Below are 14,410 nucleotides of genomic sequence, written 5' to 3'. Positions count from 1 at the left end.
CATCAGAGATGGGATGAAGCTGGGGTGATCACTGGAGCTCTGTCCTAGTTTCGACAAGCTTGGAAATGTTATAGTCACGTGTACTATATACCAGTAAATCATATATGACCGTGACTTAGTGTGTACGTGAACTAGACTGTTCATATAGACAATGCGGCGTGCAAACGGATGCACAGCGCTGCATTCCTGCTGCCAAACCTTTGCAAATGTAACTTCCACCTCCTCAGCCTCCTCCAGCATCAGCATTTAGATTTATGTGAATTTAGAACGTTTATTTCCAACACAGGCTCACATTCATTCAAATATATGCATCTCTGCTGCGCTTTTTGGAGCTGAAGAAGGGCCTGTGTCAGGGCTTCTCTGGGTTGTTTCGGAGCGTCACATGGGCAAAGCAACCAAAGATAAACTCCAAGGCATGTTAGTGCTGAGATCCTAGAAGAGGCACACACCCGAATTTGCACAACACACGGTCAGACAGTCAGCCACACAACTGAGCATGCAAACCTGAACGTGATTAAAATGGCCGACATTCACGAACTGCTTCTGTTGAAGTTCAGTGCGTGGTTGGATATGCATGTTGTAACCATGGGTGACACTTGTGTGTTCATATCATTAACTGTGCATATATTGATAAACCTAAATTCTCCAAATCCAAAAGCTTCAGTCTTTACATAAACTCTACATACAAAACAGCAAAACAGAGAAGGGACACTGGTTTAAGAAGCAAACTGTGTTACATGCAAATCATATTCTGGCCAGAGAAGTACATTTGTATTTATGTGCATGAGCGAACTCCCCTACTGATGGTTTAGTCTGCACATCAGGCACATGTGACATATATAAAGGGGAGGTTTTCTTAGTTGTGACTGTTGCTGCTCTATGCACATGGTGAACAGCTCTCTGCCTAAAGTCATCTCATTCCTCTACATCAAAGGCCAACGTGACACGTCATACGTATCCTCAACGCCTCGATACGTTGAGTGCATTTCCTTTGCTAACAGCACATTGGTTGGAATGACTGACAATAACTGGTATTTATTATTGCCCTATATAAACCATGGACTTATTCATGTAAACATTGCTCTGCTAATTCTTAGGAACTGCTTAGCTTTGATGATGGTGAATATGCCAGTGCTTGTGTTATTAGCCATCCACCACAGTGATAAGCTAACAGGGCTTCCACGCCGGGGCAGTGTGAGGGTTGGGGAAATGTAAAGCTGTTCACTTGTTTCATGGATTCCAGGTAATTTACCAATTATAGCTGCCTGTTTATCTCTGCTGCAGGACGCATGGTAGCCAGTTCAGCACATACGTTCACAAAGACACACTGCTTTGCATGGTTATTTAATACACGACCGATAGAATAATGAGTCCTCGGGGAATGTTGGTGTGATAGTGGATATTTTGCACAGGTTGTGACTGCGCACTAAGTGTGTGTATGTGCATGACAGAGAGAAAGAGAGTATAAAGTCAGACACAAAAAAATATGGTAGAAAGACTGGAGCTTGCCATTATCTTATTAAGTCCATTAAGCAACACTTAACTTTTCTCAAGGATTTGAAGCTACAGAAGCGGCGCCAACAGATTTTTCTTTCAAAGTATAAGTGGAAATCAGGTCACTCGCTGTGCTACCAACCCACTGCAGTTGAAACGTGGCGTCTGCTTTAACATCCCTGTGTGCAGCAGTAGTCAGATAGTTATCAAGTGGCTTCACAAGAAAGCCTAATGCAAACAACCTGACAACAGCTGGGTTACACAGTTTGGCACAGATGTGTGGACAAAAAAAATAAATAATTAGAAACGTCCTCTGTTGAAAGGTATGGCAGAGAAGAATCTCCCACCATAATCACATTGTAAAGAAAAGTATCTCTGACAGGGCACGCGCCGCCTTTCACAGGCATTATTCTAAGCCCGAGGTTTTATATTCTCCGAGACAAGCTCAACCTTGCATTATGAGATGCAAAAAGCTCTGCGTGCACCAGGAAAGTGGGGCCAGATATAGTAGTAGTGGCTATATGCTCTGAATCCAGCGGCAGCATCACCTCGACCGGAGGCAAGAAAACCATAGAGACCTGAGGGCACTCAATGCCATCAATGATCTATTTGTGTGTACATATCGGAGTAGAATGGGAATGATCTCTCACATCGATCCCCTCTAGTCTAAATATTTTTAGAAACCCATCGATTATATTGGCTAGCATGTTCTGGGAAGCATTAACAGAAAAATGTGATTGAGCCAAAGTGTTGTATGCATTAGGGAAAATATACAATTAATGTCTGCGTGTCAGCTTACAGTAAAGCATGGTGATAAACAGTAAGTGTAAGACGAAGTGAAACTTAGAGAAAAGAATAGCGACCCCGGGTTTAATCCACCATCAGTGCACGCATTCTTATCATCTTCCAAATAGACCTGTAATAGTCGATTTGAGGTTAAATTATCACATATAGATCAGGTGTGTTTTTTACCCATTGACTCTGTCTGCAACGGCTCCACCCTCGTCTAAAATGGCATCTTGCAGCTTCTGACTGGGACAGCTGGCATAGCTGGAAAAACAAGCGGAGCAGTGGCACTCAACGACCTGGACAGGTAACCCCTGCTATAAATGTCCTTCGTTTCAACGAAGGAGCCCCAGTGCTTCTTAAAAGTACAATCACAGCTGTGAGCTAAACGGTGAAAAGCCAGCACGCACATGTCCATATTTCTACAAACATGAAGGTGACAACATTAAGAGAATACACACAATAGGTATGAAATACTTTTAGAATTGGGCCCTAATACAGAAAGAGAAACAGTAAAATACGCTTCAACCACCAAATCTTCCTCTGGCAAAGTGAGTGTGCAGGTACACAAAAAACTCCCACACTGTACACAACACAGCAGTGCACATGCAGAGCATCAATACCCTCCGGTACTGCAAACGGGCGCTTGAAGAAATTGATCTCCTCTGTGCAGTTAATCCATTGTTGCTATTTTAATGAAACTACAGCAAATTAGCACAACCCCACATTAAAACGCATATATAATGGATTCACTTCTAGAATCCACCAAAGAGGCAACGCTCAGGTTGTAATTGCACAGATTGTACTGATAGCATAGCATGTGTTGTGTGTAATCTTTCTGGAAAATTGCCGGTTGCAGATTTAGCAGATATCCTGGGAGATATGCATTGCCATGGCTAATCGTACTGCAGGCGATTTCTGTACCTAAAATGAAAGCGCTTCATAGTTAGTGAGCTTGGAAACATCAAAGTATTTACTTCTTTTTATCGCAGTGGCAGATGGAACTCTTACATAAATCTAATGAGCCAAGTGTTAATATGAAAGTAAAGAAAACCACAGAACATCATTTTTTCACTTTGCTCTAAATCTCAGAAATTAGGGTCTTTACCAACCACGGTTCTACATCTATTAGCTAAAAACAGTAAACGACTGACATGGGGTAATGAAACACAGGACAATAGCTCCAACACATACATTTTACAATGTGTTGTCCTGGCTTTAAAGCCGTTCATCATGGCAGACTGCAATTCATTGTTTGATTAGGCCTCAGAATGACCAGAAGACATTTGTGAGGGAAAAAATAATATGCTTATGAGGGACTAAAAGGGATCAACAAATTTGAATAACACCCCCAAAAACTAATGTATTCAGCATCTTTGAAGTGCGCTAACTAAACAAGGCGGGTTAGATAAGGATTTCTCCAAGTCCAGGACTGGAAACAACTGCTTTTGTTGCTTCTTCTGACTTGTTTTTCCCACTAGCAATAAGAGAATCCTTTCCATGTTAGGACACTTTAGTCCTTAAAATCTCAGCTAGTATAAAATGGTATACGGCATAAAGATACAGTACAAGGCAGTGTAGCACTAGTCAGTATGACTAAAATGAGAATGAATGACTTTGAATAATAGACACATTTTACAAATTAAATCATAACTAAACTATAAGTCGAGACACAATCTTTATTATGTCCTTCAACAGATTTTTCCATCCTTTTTTTTTTTTTTTGTCTAGTACATCTAGTACAAATACAAGTCTATTTAAGTGCTTTTTGTCGATGGATTTCTTGCACCTGCGTTCACCTCTGAACCCACCAAAAGGTGTTTGGACTGGATTCAAGTCAGGACATATAGTGTAGTTGGTCGGGGCAACTTAACATCTCTTTCAAATCCCTTGTGCAATTTGTTATTTTTAAAAATCATTCACATGACATCATTTGCCCTATGCAGCCCGATATGAGCGCATTCCCACCTCCATCTTTCAAAATGTCTTTACATAACCCTGCTTTTCAGTATGGTATTTGTAGATGCTGTGTTTCAGTTGCTCTTATTGTGTTTTTGCATTAGGCAGAACCTTAGGAGGGTTGTGCTGTGGAGCATAAAGTGGATGTAACATTTACTGTCAGATTTTAAACTAAAGAAACTTCAATCCGTTCATAAGGCTTACATGTCAGTTGATGATAGGATTTTTGTTTCATCGATTATTTTCATTCCAATGAAACCTTACAGACTTGTTTAAGAACATCAACATTGACTGTAAAACAAGTGTGTGCAGTACTTTGAGTTCATCTCTGGTGAAATGTGACACTCATTTCTGCTGTTGATGACTTGCAAAACATCCTGACAGTGCTGACCTTTGAGGGAATGGGGAGAACTGGAGTGACCAGCTGCAGGAGATGCGCACATTAGCTGTGTCTCACCATCCTGTTTCATTGCTTGCTAATTGACAACGCACTCTCTTTTTCATTTACATATTTCCACAAACAAATTTTGGGGTTGGGTTCATATGTCCAATATACAAATAAGTCAGTATTTTGAGTTGCAACCCAGTGAAGAGACATGAAAAATAAACAGCTGTAAAATCTGGAGGATGAGAACCATCTACAATAGATTCAACATAAGATACAAGCCAAGCATATGTCGATAACTTTGAATTAGCTCCTACAGTGCTGCCTGGTTATGGCTGCAAACCTCATCTCAGATCTGTGTCAGGCAAATCATTTCTTCACCTTTTCTCATGCAGTTCCCCCTCGTTGGTTTGTTGATGGACTGCACCTTCACCATGCCAGGCACGCACGCTTGTACGCACACACCTACACTCACACTACGCACACACACACAACACTCAGATGTGACACTAGTAAGGTGCATATGCGCACAGAACCTCACACTCATCCACACACCGACTGTGAACACATCTTCTTAATGCGAATAAAATTTTAGCAAGGGGTAATGATTTCATCATGCCAACCTAGCAGCTCATTCGAATGCTTGTCAGATCCTAGTCCATTTGCATCGATGAAGCCCATAAGCATGCACACGCGTCCATGTATGCACGTGCACCCACCCACACACACACACTTTTCTGTACTTATCAAGCATATCATTTTTGATGAGTATCATGTGAGAGCCTGAATTATGGCCAGATATTCATAGGGATTGTTATAATAGACGGGTTCGATCCCCCACACCTCCCACCCCAAATCCACACACACATGCGCACACCCCCAATAAAGGCACAATGTACATCTCTGTGCAGACCATCAGCGGTTGTAAAACTGTAGAGTCGTAATGTTCCCCAGCCTTGGGGGCTTATTAGGAGGCATAAAAGCTGCATGCCACCTTCATTCATATTCTCCATAAACACCCCTCCACATCTTAGCTTTTTCAATTTTTTTTTTCCTTCTGCCGTTTTCTGACTTTGGGCAGTTGGAAAATATAAGCTTCTGCACCACTATTTTGTGCTGCATGATTGATTTGCAAAATAGGCCTGTACTGGAAATGTATCTGAATAAGGCTAGGATTTGCCTCTGTGTGTAAGTGCAAATTGCAGTGTCAGATCTCCGCGTGGATGTTGTTTGTCAGGCGTAAACTCAGCATGGCGGCAATTTTTATTCCTCTCTTTACACCAATGTCAGTATAATCTGCAAAAATAGGAGCTGTCGTTGATTATAGTTGAGGAGAGAGAAAGGACTGGGCAAATTGACATTTCTAACTCAGAAACGCCAGTGAATAAAAAAAAAAAAGAAAACAAAAAAAAGCACGGTGCACCTGAGACTGGTTCAAGTTATAAGAATAGAATTATTCATTCCCCTACGCTGTGTAAAAGTTCAGTGCGGGAGAAATCCACTGCAGCTCAAGTGCAGACAATTACAGGGGGCAGTGTGCTGTTGTGTGAATCTGATTTGGAGAGAGTATTATCTGGGTTTGAAAACAGGGCCAGGCCACTGAGATCACACCTTATCTCCTGCATGCGGCGCGGCCGTATTGAATGCAGCCTGAATCACGGCTACAGCCTCTTTCCCAATTCAAATCAAACTGCTGGTTCAACTTAGAACTAGGTCGCTCGCTTTACACGACAAGCAGAGGGGAGGGAGAGAAAGTTAGTTTGGGTATGTGGGTGTGTTGTGACTGTATAATGTGACTGAGATCTTGGGAAAGAAATAGGAAAATAAAATGGGATAAAAATAGAGGATATGGAGTACAAATTAGGGAGACGTTTGGAGAGGAACCAAGCGTATTGTGTGCAGCACTGAAGGTACAAGTCACTTGGTTGTCTCGACTCTTCACCGCTAAATCCAGCCAGCACAGGAGCATCTTGCTTTAAAGCAGCCCAGTAAAAAGAGTCACTGGGAGGTGAGGAGGAAAGGTGTGAAGGAAAGACAGACAGCGAATACAGATGCGGTGATACCGAGACAGTGGAAAAGGCTGTGAGAGTGTGTAAGCGAGCGCTCAGGGGCTGTCATAACTGCAGAACCGGGCCCCTTCAAATAACACCCTTTGCCAAATTGTATTTCACACGTGGCTACAAAGGCCACGCCACAGTCAGAGCACTCCATTCCCTGCGGCGATGGCAACGGCACCGTGGCCCTTTTTGATTCTCCATTCTAACAAAAAGAAAAAAAAAAGGCCACTTGCTAACCATGTGTCTACATTTACAGTAATAAAGGATAGTGACAGCAGCCGCATGCAAAAGTACTTGAAGCCTGAAGCAGCATTTGCATGTATATAAAAGGGGAGTGCATTTTAAGTCAACCTAGACTTTTACCAGTTTTTCATTTTGCAGATCAGAGTGTGCTTCATTTTTACAGTAAAATGCAATAAAATGTACCATATCAAGTTGAAGAAAGATGGAACGTGGGCTTGATACAGAGTCACTGGAAAGTCACTGACAGTTTTTGTCTCCCTTGCACTACACGATGCCCATCAAAATGACAGAAATTTACAGAAACTGTAGCTTTACCTCCCTTTGCTGCAGTACAACTGCATGCAAGACCAAACTGCATTGTAAAAAAAAACACAGTAGATAATAGTGTCCAGGCTGTGCAGCTGACAGAATGACAAGTGTTTTTGACACATACCTGTCAAACAGGTGGAGTGTCGAGCTCAAGTCACCGTGTGATCTCTGTCATTTGCAGTGCTGAGCAGGTTTTTGTAGGGTTTTGTGGGTAAACCCAGCAAGAATTCAAACTGATGAAAGGCCACTGATTCAATAATCCTTCCGAGAAAACTACCACCACACAAAATCCAGAATAATGATGGGTCTAGATAAGCTCCAAACGAGCAGATAAAAAAAAAAAAAAAAAAAAAAAAAAAAAAAAAGAGTTGACAGCATCTGTGAAACTGCAGTAAATAGATCACATCTAGTCATTTTCCCCCAGTTGCATCACGTGGCTGGAAATCACTGAAATCCAACAGGCAAGACGCAACAGATTTCATTTGCATTGGTGCACTGTGCCTCAACAATCCCTGCTCCCAAAGTAGGTCAGCACGAATCGGCGCCTCCGAAAATAATAACAAAAGGTGAGCCCCTTATTCTCTCAGGGGTGAACGCTCTGCTTTCGCGTGACTCAGATGCTTCCACTGCAAAATGTGTCGTATCAGCATTCTCCAAATCTGTAGGCATTATACTAGGGCATATTAAGGCACAATATTGCATTCGGTACGCGAGGGTGCTTGGCAGCCATTGTAAAATTTTAACAAGACAATAGTTGATACACACACATTGTAAATATGCATAGTTTTGTTAGAAGGCACTGGAGCCGAACTTGTAATGATGTTGGTGTGTGACGGTGGTGGTGTGTTGGGGGGGGGGGTCTGCAAAGACCGAATGTGCCGCTGTAGCCTCATCCTTTTTTATCAGTGTGTTTTCCCAAGCCGAAAAGTGAGCTGGAAAACACAGTGTATTCCTTTGGGGCGGGGGGGGTGGGGGGGGGGGGGGTGGGTGGGTGCTTTGCTTTGAGCAAAGTGCACTTCATCTACAAGAGTAAGTCATGGCACAGTATATCAACTCAGCACAGACACACTGTCCTCACACACAAACACACAATTTACTCTAAAGTATGTCCCCTCATGTTGTCAGTTTCACATGGAAACACACAGACACACACACACACACACACCCTGTGCATTTAACGTCCAGAGACTGAGCTTCACACACAGTTAATGTCTGTGCTGTCCAGATGATTAACGTTACCTGATTCACGTTCCCAAACGTTGCCCAAATCACACTCTCCTCCCGCCTTCACCTTCTGTGTTAGGCTCACTCCTGGGCATCAGGTAAAAATAGCCGCTCCACCCTGTTCCTCTCTGCCGTCACACAACCTGCCGTGCCTCCACTGGGAGTGCAGACCTGGGCGAAACACATTTTATTGAGAGGGAAGCTTTGGTGCGTCATAAAATACAATGGCCCTTTGCAATGTACTTTGGAATTTTAAGTGAGTGCACTACTTCAGCGACATATGATTATAAATGTCAACAGTTCAAACATCACAAACATGGTAAAAAATTTAATGTTTGATTTGTAATCGCTTCTTCAAATTGTTCAAAACTACGTGTAAAGGTGGTCGTTGTTTTTCGTGTAAATGCATAACTGAGAAAGTATGCAAGCAGTGCTAACAGATTTCTGGGGTATAGTAGAGGAGAACAGACAAACTCTGCATCCCAGAGTTTATCCAAAGCGAATATGTCTCAATCAAAGCTAGAAGACTTAACTGACTATCGTCTTGTGTGCGACTGCAGATTCATGCTCTAATGTCAGGTTCAGACTGGACAATATCTGCTTGCCTCAAAAGATGTAGAGTGTCAGAAGCAAAAATGGTCATCGGGGACAATTCCTTCCAACGCCCTGAAAAAAAAAAGGGGGGCGGCACATCTGAATTGTTTGCCTTGTCTCACCTAGAATGACAACTTTCACAACATTTTCTGTGAATTTGACCAACAGGAGAGCACAGCACTCTTCCCTGCACAGCAGTAAACATGGCGAAGTGAAAGAGGGACGTGTGAAATAGAAAATGGTTCCTGCCGCTATGGCAACATTATTTTTTTCTGTGATTTTTTTTAGGCCTTTCTAAAAAACAAGACAGCCAGTATCATACAAACACAACTTTAAACACTACTGCTTATAGTCTTGTTCATCGTTAGTATTGTGATAACAGAGACTTGAAACCAAACCTTTAACACGTGCACATACACATTAGGTTTCGCTAGAACAGGCCCTAGTCCTGGCCTACCACAGGGACTGCGTTGAGTGTCGGATTCCCAGTGGGATCTGCAGTACAAGCACGCATAATGGATAACGGAGCTTTAACTTAGAATGGAAACTTCTAAAAAATTGACATGTAATAGGAACATTCAAGGCAAATGCTTGTTACCATGTTAGCCCTTAAGCCCCCGATAAGATGATACATATCAAAGCCTTCTCCTTTGAGTTTGTTGACTTTCAAGTAACACAGTCAGAATTTACCTTTGACAAGTGATGCAAAACAGCTTTGGGAACGCTCTCAGAATTCTTGTTTGCCATGTCAGTAACAGTACTGGATGTGAAGTTGTTGCCGGTGGCCAGAATGCACACATTAGGAGAGAGTGGAAGCTCTCCAGCATGGCATCTCTCTTTATGTAATGCAACGGCATCTGCTGAAGGCGTTGACATAATCCCAAAACTGAGCCATCCGGTCGGCATGCCAAGAAGTCTGCAGACAAGGGATCTAAAAATGGGAGTCTGCAGCAAGCAGACAAACAAGGGAAGAAAGAAGCTGAATAATTGTTAGCTGAAAGCTGTTAGTTCAGAAGTTCAGTAAAGACAGTGTTTGTCGAAGAGTTTACACGCTTAATTTGCTCGGTTCTCCACCCTAAAGGCGTAAAAATAGAACTACACCATATGGTTAAAATTGATCCAAACTTTATCGCATTCTGAAACACTGCGAGCCAAATGTCGGCTTTCGCTCATTTTACTGCTTCGCATTTACAGACTGAGGGCATAATAGTGCAATAGCAAATACATGAGAAATAGGAGGAAACTTTTGAATCGAACCCTTTGGTAACAGACCAAATAAATATCTGACACATGATTCAACTTTAAATATTTTTGCAAAGTAGTGTCTAGCCTTCTGTGAGGCCATGGGAACAAAAACAAACACAAATGCTTCGATTACCTAAAGGAATTGATCACACTGGGAAGGGGGGGGGGGGGGGCATTGCTCAGATCCCACCATGTGCAGGATGGCCTGCTATGTTTTTCAATATTTGCAAGTTAAATATGACATTCTGAAGGCAAAGCATTAAGTCTAGAAGCGCTAAGTTTGATGATTAACATCTCCTTTGCAGAAGGGGGATAGTGTGTCCTGTCAGCTGTGTTGTGTGCATGTGGGCATGTTGCCACTCTCCAATCAACGTTGATTGAGTCCAGGTGCAAGTTTGTCCTTCCAAGTGCCACGGAGCTGAATCGATACCAATTTTTGCCCACCAAATTTGCTCAGGCTCCCAACAAAACTCTTGAATTACAGCATGCCACGCTTTATCTCCAAACGGTGTCAGATTTACAACGCAGACAAAAGGGTGCACATTTGTACAGTGTGCCATGTGTCCTGCATTGTCCTTTAGCAGCGGACGTTAGCTGCTGTTGTCCTTGTATCGCGTGTCAGCGTTCGAAGCAGTGTGTGCCTGGCTGCGCCGGGGTCACCCAGAAAAATTCCTGCATGTGATTAGGTTTCGTGGAACGATTTGCTACGAAACCGCGCTAAAAAGTAAATACCAGCACAACTCAAGCGACACTTACTAATGAAAGTCACACTTCTTGGAACAAGCGTTGCATGACCCGATTTTCTTGAAATGATTAAATATTAAAAGCTTCCTTTGCCTACATGCAGACTATAAAAATCACTGAGACTTCTCACATAATGGCTCATTCATTATGTTCATAGACAGGTTCCATAGTTGTAGTCAGTGTAATATAATTGCTGCTCATCTATCAGGACAAACTGGCTTGTCACATTAAAATATAAGCATTCAAGAGATGTGAGGGCTTCTCACAAACTTCCCTTTGTCCTGCAACTTATTGGCCTGTCTCTTTTTAACAAGAAGCACGCGTGCTTCAATGGAAGAATGGTTCTGTCCTTCACACTGTCTGATTTGCTTAGGAAAGGCACCCACGTCTAATACTAATCTGAACGACAGCAGTGGAAATCTTGGCTCGGTTTCAGAGGCTAGATTGGGCCTGGCCCAATGACCTTCTCTGAGAGAACACGGAAAGTTTGCCGGCTCAATATGTCACAGCCAGCACGAGCTTAGAAGGAGAACAAGAGAAGAGTGATTAAATGGGTTAGATCAGTGGCTGGCTTTGGTAGATGTCAGGAGGAGTGCAGCCCTGGTTGTACTATGAGATTATCGAAAGTTGTATCTTCACGAATGCAGAGACCGAAAGAAAGGGAGACTATTTCAAAAACATTTCAATCCTCATTTTTAAAGGTGACTGAGGTCTATATTTAACCTAGGAACAATCCAGTGAGAGTGCAACAAGTTTAACACGTCTGTGGCCATCAATAAAGCCAGAGCAACATCATGAGAATTGACACAGCTATCATTTTGTTAGGAGCCAGACTTAAGAAATTCCCTTTGAGGCGTCCTGCTGGATAAGAGCATCATCCTCTGAAAATCAGTGCTTCGCTGACATAAACAACTGATAATTCAGAAATTGGACATTTCCTAAGGCATAATTACAGCAAGTGAAGTAAGTTTAAAGCAAATTAGCCTCACAGGAAGTTGAAACAAAGTGTTAAAACGGGGTTAATTGAATTGTAAGCCTTGTCACAGAAGATTACCAAGTCCAAGAAACACCACTTTAATTGCGTTATTACCATGTGGATTAAGGCATGGGGTATTTATGCCCTGTAATTATAGCCTGACTGTCCGCGCATTTTAATGCACTTTAGTCAGGACGATTTGGGATGAAATTTTTGACAGTCCAAACACAGAGGAAACTTCCATTACAAAATGTATCTGTAATACTTCGGGATAACACTGGCATTTCAGTTGCCCACCAAATAAGGATTAACAGTTTTTATGGTAATAATATGGAATTAATTTGATAGGAAATCGCCTTGATTTGATACTATTCATGTATCGGAGAGAATCGGAGGAGCCAAAAGCAGAGACCCAATACACGGTGGCCATTTTTCCTTTTTTCAAATTGCACGTCAGGCTACAGAGCCTTTGCTGCATTAAGCAAACACATAAAACACATAAACACATTATTCAAATTTAGAAAAAATAAAATAAAATTCATAGAATCCTTGAACATTAGTTACAAAGTAGAGGCGATAAAGGATTGATGTTAGCCTCACTCTCGTTGGCAATGTTGTCTTAAAGGAGCAGTGTGTATGATCCAGTAGCATCTGGCAGTGGGGTTGCAGAATGCCCCCTCCCCCACCGCTCCTTTCTCAAACATGAGAGTATTTATTTAGTAGTCAGACTGAGTGAAGGTTGAGATCTTTTCACCAGCTTAGGTTTACACTTGCGTTTGCATTTTGGATATTTCAATTTTCAAAATGTGACCTGTGCATTTCAAATTTGTCCAGTAAAATAAATTCTGTCAGGACATCAGACCAAATGGTGCTATAGTGTCACCAAACCTCGGGTTTGGCCAGGGTTCTGTTTGTCTGTTCTGGGTGGCTCAACATGAGGGCCTTTGTTAAAAGGGGGACCGGCTCCCATGATGCAACATCTCTTACTTTCTACTAGGTGCTTATCATTGAGGTCATAGTGGATCGTACTGGAGTGCTTTACATTAAGAGGTGATTCTAATATTTTGGCCCCTTCATTAATTTTAAATAGGGTCCACCCCACCCTAGATATATATACTAGCAGGAGGCTGCTCCTCAGCTGACAAAAACATATTCTGTTGCTGCTCGAACGTTACTTGGCTGCTGTCGGCAGGCGGTGAAGACGGTCGTTATTTTTCAAAGTAGGCTGTTTTCAGAGGAGCCGATGTGTTGATGTCACAGAAGGTGAACAGCAGCTGCTCTTCGAAATGAAAAGGAGCACAGACGACATCAAACCTCTTCTTTTGATATTGTATTGATCGCCTGCTACTATCAGCTCACTACATTCTGTATTTTGGTCAGTTCACAAGAGCAGAAGAACCTTTTCGGAGCTGCTGGGAATTATGTCCGTCTCTCGAGGGCACTACAGTGCAGATGTTTCCAGACACTAAAATTTGATCATGGCCTTCCAATTAAGCAGTAGACTCCCTACTTTCTCCTGCTTCTTGCGCTCCTGATTTCAACAGTCGGGGAACCCAGGACAGTTACACAATATCATTAGCCTAATGGACAGGAGCGCAGGCAGGAATGAATGATTGCATTACAGTGCCATTTGCCGCATACTGTACAATGACATAAATAGTGCAAACAAACAATAACTGTCCGTGTGCCCGTTCTGCTGTATTGTGATGGCTCGCTGTGTGATACATGGGTTCAAGCTGGGGTCTGAACGACAAGGAGAGATGCTCTTATGCGTCCTCGTGCTGGAGTGAGTGCGGGTGGGGGCTAAGTAGCTGGGAACTGGATTTAGACACAACTCCATGATCTACCAGGACCACTCAGCGAAAAAAAAAAAAAAATACAAGGGGCAGATAAGAGAGAGTGGGAGAGAGACACAGAGTGAGAATACATCGAGAGGGAGAGAGCGAGCACTCAGCTTTTCTCTCTTTCCAAGCCATCTTGTCAAGAATGCTTGAATGGAGCCATTATGAAGCCCAGATCCAACTATTATGGCACATGAATAAAAACTAGATAGCTAGCTTTATATTTTCTAAAGCAGGGGTTCCCAAACTGGGTATTGGGACCCCCACAAGTGGCCGGGAGATTAGTTGTAGAGGTCAACGACTGACTTTCAAGACGTAGCAGTTTTATTATCTTTCAATCGTTGCTGTAAAATATCACTACTATATTCTGATCTTTAACAATGATTATTAATATAATGATAAATGTCTGACACGAATAAGTAACTATGCAGCTCGTTAGCAACGGCACTGTGATGCCAGGTCGATCTTGATCCAGTCACACCACCTGCACGCTTGTGAATCTGAGAGCGAGGGGACAGATTGTCTGCAGGGAGCCGTCACAGGACCCTCGGAG

Source organism: Channa argus, chromosome 12 (assembly GCF_033026475.1).
Source record: "Channa argus isolate prfri chromosome 12, Channa argus male v1.0, whole genome shotgun sequence".
NCBI lineage: Eukaryota > Metazoa > Chordata > Actinopteri > Anabantiformes > Channidae > Channa > Channa argus.
Note: the sequence above shows the minus strand (reverse complement) of the source record.